General features: G+C 37.3%; 1 protein-coding gene and 1 long non-coding RNA gene across 3 annotated transcripts in view; one reads left to right on the top strand and one right to left on the bottom strand.

The window, feature by feature from the left end:
* The window catches only part of LOC148114523 (uncharacterized), a 48,327-nt gene extending 31,305 nt beyond the window's left edge, over positions 1 to 17,022 (bottom strand). Inside the window, exons 1-2 of the long non-coding RNA XR_015732988.1 lie at positions 16,909 to 17,022; positions 13,413 to 13,483 (exon numbers count right to left, since the gene is read on the bottom strand). This is a non-coding gene — a long non-coding RNA (uncharacterized LOC148114523). The remainder of the gene's footprint in view (positions 1 to 13,412; positions 13,484 to 16,908) is intronic.
* The window catches only part of RIMS4 (regulating synaptic membrane exocytosis 4), a 99,298-nt gene that overhangs the window by 34,453 nt on the left and 45,920 nt on the right, over positions 1 to 18,925 (top strand). The gene's annotated exons all lie outside the window — the stretch shown is intronic.

The following is an 18,925-nucleotide window of genomic DNA, read 5'->3' as shown; positions in this document are numbered from 1 at the left end:
AGAAGGCTATTGGAGTGTAGGGTCTGAATAGGTGAGGTGCTTAAGTTTAATAGAGCTTGAGGCAGGCGAATATTACATATGAATATTTTGGCTCTATAGAGGCTCCTTTATTAAGTGCTATAACTCCAGAAATGTTGCCATAGAATTTGATCAAATGCACAAGAAAGCTTGTCATAATTTTCTGTACGAAATTACACTGATATATCTATTTCTGTAGACTGAAGCAAGACAAAGAATGATTTCATGCTAGGCATAAATACATCTTTCTAGGGTCAAGTTTCATAGAATATTTCCTTATTAATGCCTCCTTTATATCTTTGGAAGGAGAAAATCTGAAAGCACAAAGCAAAATGTGTTTAATTATACTGATAAAAAAATAGATCATTTCAGTTTAACTAGCTTTTGTTCTGGTTTCTTGGTGCTTACATTGTAAGTTTTGAAGCTGTACAAGTAAACTACTTTTATTGTTATTTTTTTAAAGACAAAAATCTAGGCCAGATCTGGATTATATTTAACACTGTTCTGTTTCAACTTGACAACTAGTTATCAAGTTGATAACCCAAATGAGACTTGAATCTGTGAAACATTCCAAAAGGGATGTGTTTAATTTCACTGGATATATATAGCCACATAATTGTACCCACATTTAGGAAACAACTTCATTAATTACTTCCACAAACAAATACCAGTGATTTCAAAGACATGGGCATAAGATGCATACAGAAAATACATGCTTTTTCTTGTAGCCATTTTTTATGCTTGCATTCTTTTTCTAGTCATCATTCTCACTTAAAATAGGTATTTTAATTGTTTTAATTCATGTTTGGAATAACGGAGCTGTAATTGGATACAGATCTGCTGGGTTCTATTTTGTATTTTTTTATTCGCCCTGAGTCTTTGGAGAGGGGCGGCATATAAATTGAATTAATTAAATTAAATTAAATTAAAATAGCTTAGTTGAATAAAAGTGTTATTTGCTTGTAAAGCATCTTTGTTTGGTAATGTGCAAACTAGATCATAATCCTGCTATTATATTTGTTTTAGTTTGTGAGTTTGCAATTTTTGTTTAAATCATATGATGAAACTTGCTTTATAGATGGCATTTGATCCATCTGGGTAATTCTGTTTAGCGTTTCAGATATGTAGCCTGAAGTCATCATGGACTGAACTGATTTTTCATGCAAATTATTAACTTTTGAGCTCTTCCCAATGGACTGCGTCACAAAAAAACATTAAAACATGATTTAATGCTATAGAAATTAACACGTGGCTGTTCAACCCTTTGCATCTTTGATTTCTGTTCCTTTTTCAGTTATAGTTCATTTGATCCAAAATGACAAATCATGAACCTTCTATGTCTTCTAAACCTGAATTGAACAACACCTTCAAGTCATTAGCAGGGCAAGTCTACATTATTGAAACCAGCTGAGATGTAACAGCAACCCATGAGCTCTGTATGACTAATTAAATATGAAGAGGTGAAACAATATGAAACAAAAGAAAAAGCCAACAGAGAAACAAAAACACACAATAAAAATCAGAAGCAGCAAAAAGGGCAATGAATATGGCCTACAGTCACAATAGACAATAATATACAATAAAGTAACTATAAAATGTCAAAAATGTAAAACATCAAAATAGTTTTTAAAGACTTGGGAAAATATAATATTTCACCTGGCACTGTAGAGCTGTGGTGGAGCAGTGGTTAGAATGCAATATTGCAAGTTAATTCTGCCGACTGCCAGAAATTTGATCCTGACCTGCTCCAGGTTGACTCTGCCTTCTATCCTTCCCAGGTTGGTAAAATGAGGACCCAGGTTGTCAGGGGCAATATGCTGACTCTGTAAACCACTTAGAGAGGTCTGTAAAGCACTATGAAGTGTATGTAAGTCTAAGTGCTATTGCTATTTCACCTGGCACTGTAAGCCTCTTGAGAGACAATTCCACAGATGGAACACAACCCCTGAAAAGATCCTTCCTCTAATAGCCACCAATCTTGCCATACCACAAGATGAAAATCTTAAGGTTTTGATTAGTGAATAAAGTTTAAATAGTGAAGATGCTCCTTGAGATAGTCCAAAGCCAACCTTGGCTGTTTTCAAAAAGATAAATAAGGTTGCACCTGATTACTACTGTAAAGACTGAAGTTTCCAAATCTGGAAGCAAACCATCTCCCTTTAGTTGTTGCTAACTTTGCATTCAAACAAGGCTTAGTCAACCAGGCAGTAAGCAGGCCAGTCAGATATGCTGCCCTTGAATTCATTGGAGGCACTGATAGGTAGCAGTTATGGGAAGCATGGAAAAGAAGATGCTGAGAAGGTTGGTGAGTGGGCCAAGATATACTTATTCCAATTTGTTTGAAACGGTCTTAAAGTATGCTATTCCGAGCTGGAAACCTGAGGTTGTTTCTGAACAACAAAGGTAATTTGAACTATTGTTTTCCATGATTTGGAAATCATACTTTCATTGATGTAGGCTTAAATGGTTGTTAGTGGAGTTTTTTTGGTTGTGGTTGTATTTTGCAGTTACATCACATGGTTGACTAATATACAGGTTATGGTCAACTATTATTCTAAGATCTTTTTTATAAGTGGTGCAACCAAACTAGATATGACTTGTTCTCTTTTTTTTTTCATTTGATCTGCATTTCCATGAATTATTTCTCAATTGCGTCAGTTAATCTTTGTTCTATTATTCTCAGCTCTGCCTCAGCTGTCAAGTTCAAATTTTATTTCTGTCTTCTAAGATATTGTATTATTTATTCTCTCAGTATCATATCAGCTGCAGTTTGATAAACATTCTCTTTATTTATTTATTTTATTTTATTAGTCGCATTTCTATGTCGCCCAACTCCCTAGGGACTCTGGGCAGCTTCACATTCTCTTCACTTTCTCATTCAAGCCGTCCATAAATTTGGAGGAATGATGGACCAAGATGTTTGTGGCTCCCATTGTAAACCTAACTCTAGTTTGAAGAACTGTTCATAAGCACTCTGAACATGTTTTTTCAGCTTTTGTTCTCATTTTCAATTTCATTTTACAAAGTTGCTCCTATATTCCCTATTACTATAAATTGATACGACACATACGTTGAAAAATGTTCTGATCAGTAGAAGAGCCACACTTTACATGTTGAAAGTTCAAAGAGTAGAACAGTCTTTGCAACTTTTCAAGCCAGCAGGGTTTCCATTCAGTTGTCAGGGTATCTGGCTCATAGTTAACTAGTTTGCAAATCAGGCTGTCAGTTTGCTAATCACTTTTTGGTCTAATACTTTTGCTGAAGATATATTTCCTCCATAGCACTTCTACCAAGGAAATTGCCCATTTAAAGAATGGCAATTTTTTAACAAATCTATACTGATTATTGATCATTAATGCACTGTTTTCAAGCTCTCTATAATCCTTCTTTTTCTCTAGTCTGAATGCAGGGACATTTATCTTCCCCAAACCATCTGGGACTTTAGAATTTCTCAAAAATAATAAGAGTTTCAGCCAGGCCATCAGCAATTTCCTTCAGACCCTTCAATGCAATTTGTCTAGCTTCAGAGAGTCAAAATAATTAATTAATTTAACTATATCTCAGTTCAAAGTGACTTCTCTGACTGTAACTCAGGCATATGTTGCCATTCCATCTTGCCACATCATAGTTATTTTTAATAGCAGGGAATTGGTGACTGGTGTGTCTCAAGTACCACTGTTGTTTGTAGGAGTTGGTAAATTGCATAATTTCTTGTATTCCTCTGATTTCACTCTTTTTAGCTACCCTTATTTTCCTTATTTCTATTCTGCCTTTTTCCTCCTTCTGATTCATCCACATTTCTTAAGTTATTTTTTGCAAACTGACTATATCATCATTCTGTCTTTGATATTTATAAAAACACTTGACATCTTGGTATGACTCTGTTTTTCCTGACCTGTAGTTATTAAGAAAACTCAGTGATTATCTATTTTTCATGTGGAGCCATATTTGTCCTATTGGAATGTTTTACAATTTTTATAAACTATTTATTTTCTGTAGCCATTATAAGTGAACTATAAGGAGAATTCATTGCATCATCCTCAACTTAGTACCTCCAGTTGGTTATAGCCAGCATGGAAGCCATAAAGAAAGGCTGCTCCAGAGACTGGTTTTGTTTAAAAAAAGACAAAAGACAAACATGTATTGATTTTTAACATGATTTATAGCACCATTTTCCCTCAATGTCCATGAGTAATGTAATGTATCTTACATAATTCAAATATTCTAGATACATCTTTCTACAGATAACATACCTTGCATCTGTCAGAAAGTCTTTTAAAATGAGTTAACAAAATATGTCTGTCATTTAGAGTCAGGCTCAATACAAGTATGGGCAAAAATCTTTGCTGATCTTTCCTATTTTCAGATGGGAAAAACTTAACAGGCTGAGATATAAATGGGTCACTTATTTGCTCTCCACTTCTTCATAGTTTGCCTGTCTGTATTCTTTTCAGAAGCACCTACAAATCTAACCAGAGGGTGCTTCTGGACTGAAAGGATTTTCTGGTGACAACACCGTTGCCCAGGGAACACCCAATTTCCAGAAGTAATGCAATCTTTGGGAAGGTTCCTTTCATGTTTCCCTCATAGTTTGCCAATGACCTGTTTAGCAAGCTGAATTATATTTGATGATATCTTTCATTTCTATTGCATAAATGTTCAGAAATTGGTGATATACTGTGCATTCAAAGCATCAAGCCATTTCCTGGTGCAAATTTGGTGGATTTCATCAGCATGTGATACTGAAAGGTGTCATTAACAAGGTATGTAACACCAACTTGGAAACAGAGAGAGGTGAAAATAAAAAGTTATTTGAAAAGGACAAAGCGGAGGTTAATGATGCATGATTAATGTCAGGCAAAATTGTTCACCAAGCTATTGTGAATTAATGATGCCTGCTCAGATGCATAAAGAAATCTTCAGATGGTTCATGGCTTTCCTATCTTGGATCTTAGAGAATGCATGGACAAAACTGGTGCTAGTAGCCTTCTTGAGCCAGAGGACAGTAGAAGTCATTACAAAGCTACTTAGTGTTTCCATTAGGAGAAGATAAATGCCGCTCCAGTTTGAACTATGGTGTCCTTGATGCTCTCTGAGCTTAGTTGTTTGCTTTCAGATGTTTCATTACTGACTAGGCAACATCATCAGTGCTAGTAAGTGAGGAGTTTGCTCCCTGTCATATATAGTAAATATATCTGTCATATATAGCCCTGCCAGTGTTGGTGGAGGGTCTAGTTTTCTCTTTGGTAGTTCATTGAGTATAGGATATTGTTACCTAGTTAAGTAATGAAACATCTGCAAGCAAACAATAAGGCACCAAAAACTGCAACTATACATTGTCTCTGTTAGCTTGGTGTATGAGATGAATCAGGAAATCTTTGGATCCAATTCTGCTTCTGCCGTAACAAGCTTCCACAGTTCAGTGCTAGGCTATTTGTCTTTCAATCCAATATCTATGGAGATTCTCAGTCATCCAGGTTGTCCCAAAAGTGCTTTTATTTTCTCCCCAAAAGGCAACTGGGGACGTTTCACTTCTCATCCAAGAAGCTTCTTGGGTCAGAGCTGAAGAAGCTTTTTGGATGAGAAGCGAAACATCTTCGAGGAAAAAACAAAGTCCAGTTGCCTTTGCGGGGAAAAGCACTTTGGGGATTTCCACCCAATATGTTTTTTTCCAAAAGGAAAGATACTTCCAGACTCGTCCCATAAACTGTGCATTCATTCAATTCAATCCCATTCAATCTACTCTGTTTCCCCCAAAATAAGACATCCCCTGATAATAAGCCCAATCGGGCTTTTGAGCGCCTGGCAATAAGGCTAAGCGCTTATATCAAGGTTCAAAAAAATATAAGACAGGGTCTTATTTTCAGGGAAACACAGTATGCCAGAAATACCATATTTACCCAAAGGTTTTTTTCCCCTTAAGTAGCTACTTGAGAATTAGGAAAAGGTCATCTTAGACTCAACTGAGGATAATGAAACACCAGAAGGTGCAAAATGGCTGGAAGAGAAGCAGGAGAGAGACAGAGGCTTCTGCTTGGCGCTTCAAGGAAGACAAACAGGTCTACCCTGCTCTTATCCCCTTCATCTGTAAAGGACCAATGAGTGTCTGCAGTGTAGAAACTCTTCGTTTCTTCTCACATACATGATGACTGAAGAAAATGAGAATCCACATTTGATGTAGCGGCTCCATTGATAGAAAAGTTATCAATTGCGAATTCTGACCTTTGACACCTCCAAGGTTGCAACGGAAAAATGGTGTTTTATCATTTTGTCTTACTTCTTCAAAGTCCCACTTTTATTTTCATGGAATGTCATAGGGAAAACCATTAGTTGTATAATTCAAATCTTTTTAGGTATAGACACATCATGGCAGCTGAATATATTTTCCAAGATCTCCATTACTGCAATAGAGAAGGTGTATGCCTTCTTGAGTTCCGTCAGATGATACTGTTTAATAGAAGGAACTCCAGAGCATGTTCACCCTGTCTTATCTCATAGGAGGGCAGGAAAAAATGGGAAAAAGTAGTCCTGCAAATAATGGGTCTCTGTGCCATGAAGGACTGTGCCATGAAGGACTAACCATCTACTTAAAATAGCAACCTGAAGCCTACCAAGAAGCAGTACAACTCATTCTTCAAGAAGGCTCCACACCCATTTGCACTACTCAGGTGACCCTGATGACATAGGTAAACCTCTAGGTGGCCTCAATGACTCTCTAAAACAATACAAATGACCAGCTGTCTGCAAGGAGTGTAAATCCTTCCATTTTCCACCATCCAGTCAGAGCTGAAGAAGCTTCTTGGATGAGAGAAGTGAAATGTCTTCAAAAAACAAACGAACAAGAAAGTCCAGTTGCTCTTGAAAAAGTACCTTTGGGACTTTCAACTTAACAAACATATCCTAGGAGCTAATATCTAGAAGCCTGGCACTCTGACAAATCATCCATCAATAGACACATATACATTAACAACATCTATAGAGTATGCAAAAGGCCTAAGAATCTCTCCACCAGCAATCAGCACCCAGATCAGCAAAGATTAACTCCAAGGTTAACATCAGACCAACAATCAAGTAAACAATGGCCCAATCAAGAAGCTGCTAAAGAAGCCAACCAGAAACAGTCCAACCAATGAACCGCCAAGACCACCCCCACCAACACTGACAGGCAAGCCCACCAAAATATAAACTGACAGTGAACAGCACTCTTTACTAGCACTGATGATGTTAGGGTAATGAAAAGTCTGCAAGGAAACAAGCAAGCTCAGAGAGCACCAAGGACCCCTCATGTCAACCCCGAGCTACAAATATTCTCCTTTATCAGAGCCAATATCCTTCAATCAGTGAAAAAATTAAAGCTGAGAGAGGTTGGATATTTTAACAATACCGTCTGAAACATGTTTCTATATTAATAATGAAGTACAGGTATTTTGTCTATTTCCAGCCAGTTATTTAGTGTCCGTTCAAAGTTATAAAATGGCACTGAAAACAGTGACTGGTCTTCACACTTACAGCCATTGCGGCATCTCCATGGTCACATGATCAATATCCAGGCGCTTCGCAACCAACATGTATTTACAATGGTTGCAGCATCCCAGGTTCATTTGATTCCAATTGTGACCTTCTCAGCTGGTTTTGAACAAGCAAAGTCAACGGGGGAAGTTGGATCCACTTAATGACTAACTGGTTCACTTAACTGCAGTGATTTGCTTAACAAACATGGCCAAAAAAAGTCGTAAAATCAGGTTCAAGTCACTTAATAACCACCTTGTTTAGCAATAGAAGTTCGGATCCCAATTATGGTCATAAGTTAAGAGTGATTTGTGTAGTATAAAAAGATTTTAGAATGGCCTTTAGAATCCCCAGACTTAAAATATTACACAAACTCTGTGGGAAGATTCTAAATTGCAGCTTATACAAGGAGACCTAAGAATATTTCTGAGCTAGAAGAGTTCTGCGGGGAAAAGGGTGCAAAATATAACATAGATAAGGACAGAAAAGCTCTTGGCTGACTATGGAAAATACTTGGAAGCTGTTATTTTTTGCTATTGGGAATATTTGGAAAGAAAGTATAATCGTAACCTGAGATATTTGCACCTGCTGTATTCAAAGTTTTCCTATTCTGAATTCGTAAAAAACTGCCATAAATAAATAGTCATTCAAGTTTGGTGAAGGATGTTGCGTTTAACATTTTTGCTATGCAGGAGGTGGAAAAATTTCTATTTTCTTAGGGAATCATCAAAGCGTACAGCTTGATTAGAGGAGCCTAAACATTTGCATGCAGCTGTACAATAGTTCATATCCTGCAATTAAAATACTGGAAAAAACTAATTGGTTTAGCATTGGTCCTAAAGCAACAATCCCGACCACAACAAAGAAGATCCACTACTGCCTTGTTCTATAAATGTACGTTGATGTCTTGAAAAAGTATTTGAAGTTATGGAATATATATATAATACAGAAAATATACTACTTTGTGTATTTTAGTTCCAAGCCATCTAGGTTTTAAAGGAAAAACATAAGATTCTGATAAATACCTGCAGGCATTTGGGGAAAAAAAACCCATCATATTTTATCTGCTTTTTTTAAAAAAAACTTTCCACAAAATCTTAGAGGCATTAAAATGCAACCTTAGGTAAACTGTAATACTCAAATTGCACCAAATCTAATAAATATAAGAGTTCCTGAGTTTCACACAGGTGTAAAAGTCTGCCTTGTTACATTAAATAATTATTAACTTTTTCTCTTACTTTTTAGGTATAGAATGTGTCATTATTACTCTTACTTTAATGATGGAGGCCAAAAGTGTTATTTCAATCCCAGTTAATATTTCCTAGATTGGCAATTTATAGCCAATCAATAAAAGCATCCCTGGGCAATCGGTTCCTACATTGGTTAGTTATTGGCTTATGCACTTTTAGGTTTGTGCCTGGCTTAGTAAATTACTTTCTGCTCAATAATTCATTGCCCTCTAACTGCTTATTGTCATTTTGATTTATTAACGTGTTTGGCTGTCCTTGTACTGGGGGTGAAACAGAGTCTTACAGTGATCACATTTTGCAAATTCACAGCCTTTCCTTTAAGAACACCATGCCATTTGTGGCTAAGAGAGCCTGTGATATGCCATGTGATCTGAAAGAGGGGAAAGCTACAATTTTCAGTAAGTGGCAAAGAAATTTAGAATTCTCCCACCAATAGGTTTTTTAATTGGACATCTCAGGCCACAGATGGTAGGTTGAGTGAACTGAATCCATTTTGTCTATTGGGTTGACAATGAACTTTTCTCCCTTGGGGAGGGCTGTTTACAATGAGGCATGTTAAACAACTAGTTGCAAATGATGGGGGTAGGAGAAGGGGACCTCCTTGTTGTTTTCAATAACAGTCCTTGTTATTGAAAATTGATTGTTTCTAGTTTTTTTGAAGCAAGGAAGCAACAATGTGGATTCTGGTAGCGAGAATCTGATGAGAATTGGTTCAAAGTGGCCAAAAATAAAAACTACTCAGAAAGTTAAACTTTAATAACCTGAAAACTCCTTATAATGTGGAAAACACACCTCCTGAATATGCAATTAGACATTAACAAGATCGTGCTGAGAATATTATGGGATGCTTTGAACTATTACATGGTACATATATAGTTACTGAGCATGTTCACTAGATGCTTGGTGACTCAAATGATGCTGGCCCGTTGAAGAACACATGCCAAACCCAATGTGTTTGAACTGTATATAAAGTGATTTCTCCCTTTTCTAAGGGTTTCTACCTTGTATCCGTGGGAGATCTCTTTTTACTTATGCATAAATAAAGAGACATTATTCTTCCTGTCTGGCTCAGATGCTATTTTGGCAAAGGTGCACCGGACTAAGTACCTTGCTGTGGTTTACAACTAACACAATAAGGATCTCGCTCCTCCCATTGCTCTCTGTTTGAGGCAAGCTTGCTCATAGCTACTCCCTCTCCAGTTTAGAAAAAGATGCTCATGGAGGAACGATGCCAAGTATCTGACATAAATCTCCAGAATGAACTTTTTCTTTTTCAGCTCTCATTTGCAGCATATTGGAAAATTAGGATAAATGCAATGCCAGAAATAAATTGCAGTTGCTGTTTTTACTTCACATCTATAGCTGTTGCAAAACACAGGAGAAACGCAATGACTGAACCAAAAAGTTGCATTTACCCACAATTTTTTGTTCAATTCAGGTCAATTCAGTTCCCATGACCTGTTTCACATATAATGTTGATTCATGGAGAGAGTGCACTGAACAAAACAATCCAACAAAATGTGTGTGAGCCAAGACTGTTCATTGACTGCCATTGCAGTGGTGAAATCCTACTGGTTCGCACCGGTTTGGGTGAACCAATAGTGATAGAAGCTACTGTTTCAGCGAACTGGTAGTAAAAAAAACCTACTGGTTAGTCCAAACCAGTATTTCGACAATCAGCTGTGCTGCGCGATTTAAAATCTCTACAAAGCAGGAAATCCTGCTTTCTAGTGAATCTAAATCACACAGAACAGCTATTCCCCCCACTGTTCTACTCACCTTCCCAAGCCTTTTTCCGCGCACAGTGCACGTTTGGTGCATACTGCGTGTGCATGTGCAGGCAGCGAACCGGTGGCAAACCGGAGAGGATTTCACCACTGTGCCATTGTATAAATTTCATCCTAAACTCATATTAGTGCAATCCTCCATTTGATGTAATGTCTGAATTAGCCTGTGTCTTTGGGTGTGCAACCTCTAAAGAGAAAGGAGATATCACCATGTGGAATACGTATACTGAATTTATACAAAGAATGCTTTTGACCACATTCGGCCAGCTGAGATCCTCCATTCTCTATTTCTCTCCTGTGTTTCCTAACTTTTAAAGCAAGTGTCTATCTCTAATGGTTTAGAACAGTGGTGAAATCCAATTTTTTTTACTACCGGTTCTGTGGGTGTGGCTTGGGCGTGGTGTGGCTTGATGGGCGTGGCATGGTGGGTGTGGCAGGGGAAGGATACTGCAAAATCCCCATTCCCACCCCACTCTGGGTCCAGCTAGAGGTGGTATTTGCCAGTTCTCTGAACTGCTCAAAATTTCTGCTACCGGTTCTCCAGAACCTGTCGGAACCTGCTGGATTTCACCCTTGGTTTAGAATATATTTAGAACTATATGGAGATGATGTCAACTGATTTCAGAATCCAGTGGTGTGGCCGATAAAGTTTGGGTGCACATCTTTGCTCAATCTCTTTGCTATTCTCTAATGACTTCCAAACTCAGAAGGTATTGTAAAAAAAAGACAAAAATGGGAAGAAATTATTTGTACTAACTCAGAATTATATATTATTTAATGAATATGAACCATTTTACCTTCTGTTAAACAATGTACACATTTATCTGGAATCTGAGGAGTAGATAGAACACATTACCAACTGTTGTTGTTTTTTCTTTGTTTTTTCTGGAAATATGTAGTCTTTTCTCACTCTTTTTTTTCTTTATTGCATCTATCTTCTTTCCTTACTTCCTTTTTTTTTTGCTCTTCCTGAGATGATAAGGCTATGGGAATATTTAAATATTAAAAATGGCCTTCCTGCTTGGCAATTCTTATATCTGTCATGATGCAGTCAATCCAACATGTGATTCACTAATTGATTATGGCTTTGACTTGGTGCAAATTTTTGTGCCAAAACTGAATGTGCTGCCTTACATGTTAATAAAAGGCAAGAATTATGTTGCAGTAATTGCTCTTGCAATTCAGCGTCTGTTTATGAAGAATGATTAATTTGCTCCACACAAGCTGTAACATGTGCTAGCAGCAGCATTAGGGTAGATGGATAGCAGAAAATATTTAAAATGGCATGCAGCTCCTATTTTATTTAACAAGTATGATTCATTGCTATGTTGTTTTAGAATATAAAGAGGAAAATCTCATACTTCATAGTAAGAGAAAAAAATATTCCTTCTGCCACATTTTCTCTTTAGTCAGATGCAAGAACAGGGCAACATGTTTCGACGTAGAGAAAATCTAAATAAGTTGCAAGTGGAATATGATTAAGCTCTGAACACATCTTGGATAGAACAGAAAGGCATTTGAAAACCAAGTAGGGGATTATGTGATTTCTCAAAGAATAAACTGCCGAGATTAAATAGTTCAAATGCCAATAAAAGAGCTTCATTTAGAGCTAACCAAATAATATTCTGCAATAGAAAAAAACCCGAATTCAATCATAATTTAACATTACAGATAGTCCTCATTTAGTGACTACAGTTGGAACCATCAACTAAGTCTTACGTGAAATGGTTGCTAAGTGAAACTGCATCTGTGCTTATGATCTTATTTCAGTTTTCCTTTGCTTTACAGACCTGCAAAAGTCATAAATCTGAATTGCAAATTTATTTTTTTATTACTGTCGTAACTGTGAATGGATACAGTTGATAAATGAGGACTACCTGTATCTAATTATGCATACTCACACAACACAAGAAACCCTGGGTGTTCAGAACTCTAGGTTAGGGACGTTAAAACTTTTCCCTTACAGATATAGTATTCCAGTTCCTTCAGCTTCAGCCAATATGGCCAACACTGTAGTGTTATTGTATAATGTAATAATACCATTAAAGGCAGGGTCCTCATTACTGCTCAAGGTTGAATAGAGACAGCAAAGAAAACAGCTATCTATACTTTTTTAAACAAGACAGAAATCCAGTTCATGGAGCTTATAACAGCAAGGATGGGGGGAAATCAGTACCCTCTCCTGGCACAGCACAGTATCTGCACTCAGAGACTTGTGACTCATGCAATAAATCAGGGTTTAAAAAATTATGCCCAAAACATATCAATCCACCTTCTGTGCAGAACAATGGTTTAACTTAATCAGGATTCGTTAAACTGATCATAATACTTTGGTTCATATTTCAGATTAAGTTATGATTATGAGTTCAGAAAGGTGTTTCATGTAACGTGCCAAGTCAAATCATATAATGACTTTGTTTGTGTTGGGTATAGATGTAGCCTCTTTCTTGTTAGGACTACTTCTACACCTTATCTTAGTGGGCTACAATAATAAAAATCCTGTTCTGATATTATTTTACTGGATCACCGTGTATTTAATACTGGCTTTAACTGAAACAGTCTAATGGTTATTATAACAGATGTTCATCAAAACAAAAAGTCAGTGTGTCTTCACTCAGTTTTGGTTTGCAGTTTTCTCTTGCTCTGGCTGAGCTGGCTTTAGCTCAGACATTTTATGGCCACTTATGAGTCAAGTCAGTCACATTTGCATTTATGGAAATGTTCTGCACAGAATCCACGTAGGCTTGCCAGAGGTCTGCCAGACTACATAGAATAAATTGCAATAGTTTATGATCTGGCATTGTCAACTGGATGCTACAAAAGGGATATTATGAATGCAAAATCCTACCTTGGCCAGTAGACTATTAGTGAACTTTGCACAAGTCATAATCTCTCTTGTATGCTCCTGCAATTGCATAACTATAAAAGATAAGAATAATTGACACAATTATTGAACTCTGTCTCTTGACAGAGATACTTTTCTAAATGTGAGTGGGTAATTTTTCTTCCTACATTCTTTAAAATTATAGTCTGGCTTGGTAATGTTTTACTAAGAGTAAACAGGCAGCACATTACTAACAACATAACAAGAGCCCATTGAGTGTAGCGGTTAAAAGACATCAGGTTGGAAACTGAGTTCCAGACCTGTTTTAGGCTGGATCAGTCCTCCTTAGGCCTAGGAAGAAAGCAGTGGCAAGTCACATCTGAAAAATTTTGCCAAGAAAACTTCATGGATTTATCCAAGCAGTTTCTAATAGTCTTGAATACTATTGAAGTATTCAAGACTATAATACACACACACACAATCATCTTGATTTTTTTATTGCATTAGAAATTCTGCACCAAAAGAATATTTAGTTATTTTATTAATTGATTAAGGTGTGATTTAAACTGTGATTTACTATTGCTGTTTTGTTACTTTTCCTTGTCTGTAACTCACTGAAATTTTGGCAAAGCAGAAAATTTGCTTCTAATTCAGAAGTCCTTTGTTTGAGCAGCATAAAAGACACAAGAGAAGTAACCATGTCTGAGCTAAATCAGGGATTACAAAGACCCAATTTCTAAATCTGAATCAATTGTGCACAAAATTGCATCTTAGAACCAAGTCAGGGGCAGCTGAAAAATAAACAATAAAATACTGTGAGATACAATAAGTGCATACCATCTCATTTTCAGTCCATTTATCTATAATGCAAGTTAAAGATAGATTTGTGCTCTTAAACACTATTTTCTTTTATGTCCATTAGTTTATTAGTTTAAGATTTTGTTTTTTTGCACACATCAGGAGGAACAATCCAAAATATGAATGGGAAATGTGCTAAGTGATGACAAAAATTATATAGCATTTAATTTTGATCAAGATGTAATTAAACTTTAATTAAATTAAATATATTTAAATGATTAAGTGATTATAATTATTTCCATGCATTTAAAATGTTTATGTCACATTAAAACTAAAGATTTTGGAAATGCTATTAAGGAATACAATCAAGGTTTCTGATGTACCTCTGCTCTAGAGATCACACCTGGTTGATTCCTAAGAAGAAATACCCTGATGTGAAAATGATATTGTATGCTAATGAGTTTTTCTCCATGCCATGTAGTAACTATGTATGATATTCCCAAATGCCAAATTAAGTAGAAGGAAAATTATGCATTCTTAACACCAATAAGCCAATTTCACTGAATTGCAGGTATTGTCAGCACTGAATCAATTGTATGATAAATTATTCTTGCATTTCCTCTGGGCCAATAGAGTATCGGTGCTTCCACTGGATAGCTTCTGGCAGCCCCAGAAGTAGCTGAACAATAGAACCATAACACAATTACAGTGCCTGTCATGAGAAAGTTCACATTGCTCCAGATTTTCAGGCAGAAAATTTGTTGTGCTGCATATTAAATTAATTTTCTTTGTTGACAGCACCCGCCCTTCCACAGAAATAAAGAAAAATCCAATGTGTGTTAGATTCCCAAAAGCTCCTCAGTTAATTATGAAAACCTGTAAACATGAATAATGACAAAAAGATGACAAGAATAAAGCAAGCAAGCTGCATCACTGGCATAGCATCAAAATAATTTACAGGGCCTTCAATAATCCAGCCTCTCCGTACAGGCTGACCTTGTTTTAATCACAGTTTATTGCAGATTGTTTCCAGTGCACTCTATAAATCTGTCCCCATGAAATCTATTTCAGTAGCAATGGCAAAATGAAAATTCCCCTTTCCCCTCCCTTGAGACTGCATGCTGATACGTGACAAATGAGTTTCACGAGATTATATTTAGGCACAGGTATGACATGCTTCCTTCCCATACTGCAAGCACTTGTGATGAGAAGCCTGAAGCTATTCCTGTTTTCAGAAAAAGCAGGATAGATTTAGTTTTAAGGGTTGATTGCTTTCGGCCTTGACTAATAATAGGACGTTCTCTTTCTGGGGTTTTTGTTGTGGTGATCCATGGTTAAGTTTTGGCATAATAAGGCAGCAAATGCCCGGCAGGAGAGTGGTGGGGTAGGCAAGAGGAAAAGTCTGGTTTGTCACTAGATCTCTCCTGTATCATTCAGCTCATTTGTTGCATTCAGATGCAACAGAAAGGGCACAGTGTTACCTGCACTAATTTGGGGACAAAATCTCTTGGGCCAGCAAGAAACTTGTGACCTCCCCTGAAAAAAGACAAGAAAAGATGATCCTATAGTGCAGAAAGTTCTCCACATTCCAGCAAGTACTATTATAAGTGTTGTGGTCATCTCTGTTTGCAACCTTTATTATCTGTTGTCAACCCTGAAGCTGGCCTAACTGTGGCCATTTTCTTTTCTGTAGCTTTCCTCTAAAGAGGTTTCTCTTCGCATTGCTTCAGGGCTGACACAGCCTGGACCTAAGGGGCAGGGAGGAGTGTATGTGTAAAGATAACTGGGGTGTTGTAGCCAAAATAAAATTCTTTCCCCTGGGAATCAAGGACGTTCATGCAGGTGTTTGAAAGTCACCTAGCAACTGGACTATATGCTGATTGGACCATGTGACTGTGGATGTATTGGAACCTTGACATCCGTTTGCTTTCAGGCCCAGTTTATAGTGCTGCACTTCAAGCTTTAGACCTTCTTTATTCTCCGGAGCTATTACATATTATTAGCTAAATTTTACTTATTGGCTTAAGCCAGAGGATTACCTAAAAGTGACCATTTTCAAGTTCAAGTCCTTTTATTTTGCATACCATGTTCATGTCTATCTATCACCTTCTTCCCAGCACACAAGGTCAAGGAATGTGGTCGGAAGCTGTTTCTGTTGCGCTGGAAAGATAGCAACCCCCCACCATCTGACTACAAATTGGGACAATTGCATATGCTTATTTTTTCTTCTCTGTCTAAATTTAATTAACATCCTATCAAAAAGTCTTTTGTCCCTAATGCTCATATGAGCACATTTGCACATTCACATCAGAATATTTCTCTGTTCCTTTTCTACAGTGGATTCAGCTAGTCTGGAAACAGTCAGAAATTTAATTTTCTGCAGTGATTTCCATAAAATATAGAACTGCCTCCAGCCAGAGCTTAGAATTGTTTTCTCCTACATTTGAAGTTGATTGTGACCTCTCCCAATTCGGCTTTCATGGAGAAATTGTCTTTCTTTGGTTGTGTTAATTGGCAATGTTGTTGTGATACTATTTGGATTCACGCAGTGCAAAACTCCTTAAGAACTCATTCTGAGGGTTGCTTTAATTTGTATTCCTGCACCAAGCAGGATATTGGAATCAATAGTATAAATGGCTCATTCCATTTTTGTTTCTCCTGGAAATGTAGCATGGATATATTCTAACATAATAAGCACATTTTAGTAAAGGCATTGGCTCACCTGAGTTCAGACGTTTCAGATGATTCCAGACTATGGAAACAACAAGGTCAGTTTTACCAGGTTTGGAAAACCACATTGTGTTGGGGCTTGTGTCACCCAAGTTCACAGATGGTGATCTCTGGAATCGAAACTTAATTGTTCAGAATCTAATGCAGGATGGGGAATGATGGTCCTTTTATGACTTGTGGGCTTCAACTCCTAGAATTCCTGAGCCAGCATGGCTAGCTCAGGAATTCTGGGAGTTGAAGTCCACAAGTCATAAAGGGGCCATCATTCCCCACCTCTGATCGAATGGGTTCAGTGATGGGTTTCAAAAACTTTTACTACCGGTTCTGTGGGTGTGGCTTGGTGGGCATGGTATGGCTTGGTGGGCGTGGCTTAGTGGCCATGGCAGGAGAAGGATATTGTAAAATCTCCATTCCCACTCCAACCCAGGGGAAGGTTACTGCAAAATCCCCATTTCCTCCCGATCAGCTGGGACTTGGGAGGCAGAGAATAGATGGGGGCGGGGCCAGTCAGAACTTTTACTACCAGTTCTCCGAACTACTCAAAATTTCCAATACTGGTTCTCCAGAACTGGTCAGAACCTGCTGAAACCCACCTCTGAATGGGTTGTCTGTTTTTGAACACAAGTAATAAAAGTAAATGTTCTGATGTGTTCAGGTTGAACAATTGCACACTTGGAAATTATTTCATTAATGGTCAGTTGCCAGACCACACCTGAAGGTTTTAGGAGACTAAAATTTCATGCCAGTGATTTTGTACATTTGAGATTAGACTTGTTCAGATGCCTAGCACAATAAAAGATATGTTTTAATATAGTCATTTCCCCAATGAGTTCCCCCCCCCCATACCCAGGGAATTCTGAGCAACATAGAACTATTGAGTTATTCTTTCTGATTTTGGCATTTGACACTTTTCATGAAAAGGTATCTTTGTGCAGGTGGATCTTTTTGGTGTGTTCACAAGGTCATTTCCTGGAACCAGGTTCCAAGATGAACAGGAAGAACTCATTAATTTCTTCTATTTTACAAAATGCGGACAGTCAGAAACATTGCCATGACTCAAGTTCCAGACTACTCTACCTGGGTGATTGAGAATCTTCATTTACATGATAGCCTTGGTCTATGTGTTTTATTTATTTTAAATGAAGCAAATAATCACTGATAATTTCATAATGATTTCGCTTTCACTTGCTTTTTTAGGTATGGGAAACTTTGGTCATTTTTTAATGCTGTTTCTTAAAGTCTTGTTTAACCTCTCATATGAGAACAATTTTTTAAATAAGATTGCCATACGAAAAGGTCAGTTCAAAGATAATGAAACTGTACAGAATTCAAAATATTAGTTCTGTCCGAGAGAGGGTCTGGATCGGACGAGGGACAGTAATCTCAGCTGAGTTCTCCTTAGTCTGGCACTAACCTCTGTTCCTTCTTCCTTGCCATTAGAGGAAAATGGTTTGCATTTAGTTACTTCTTTTTTTTTTTACTTCCTATCTGCTCTGCAATTCTGGTATTCTTTTGTAGTCTCCCTTCCAAGTATTAACAGGACCAATCTTGTTTAGCTTTTGGAAGTTAGTCAAGGTCACTTATTTATTGACCCTAACTGGGCTTCTTAAGAATAAAGAATCTTAAATGGCTGTCAATGACACCTTAGCTCTTCTTACACACTCAGTCACTTAAGCTGCATGATTACATTGTTTTTTCATTAAACCTCAGGGGCATCTCATTAGAACTGAAAGCAATTTCAGAATACATTAAGAATTCATTGTCATGGGATATAGAAATGGCCAAACTGGCTTAGGTGGATGAACATAAGTCCTAATTATGGAGTCTAATACGAAGCATTGCATCTGATACCTATTGTAGAGGACATCAATGGATTGCAGTTCCTGCATCAAAAGGGGAAGACTATGATCTGCCTTTGTGGGTAAAGTTTGCAGCACTAAACACACATACAAACACATTGGTCTGCTTCACTAGAGACTTTTTGTTGTTGCTGTTCCTTTGACTTTAGT

The sequence above is a fragment of the Pantherophis guttatus genome, chromosome 3, assembly GCF_059756535.1.
Source record: "Pantherophis guttatus breed Tessera chromosome 3, ASM5975653v1, whole genome shotgun sequence".
Lineage (NCBI taxonomy): Eukaryota > Metazoa > Chordata > Lepidosauria > Squamata > Colubridae > Pantherophis > Pantherophis guttatus.
Note: the sequence above shows the minus strand (reverse complement) of the source record. Positions and strands in the feature narration are given on the sequence as shown.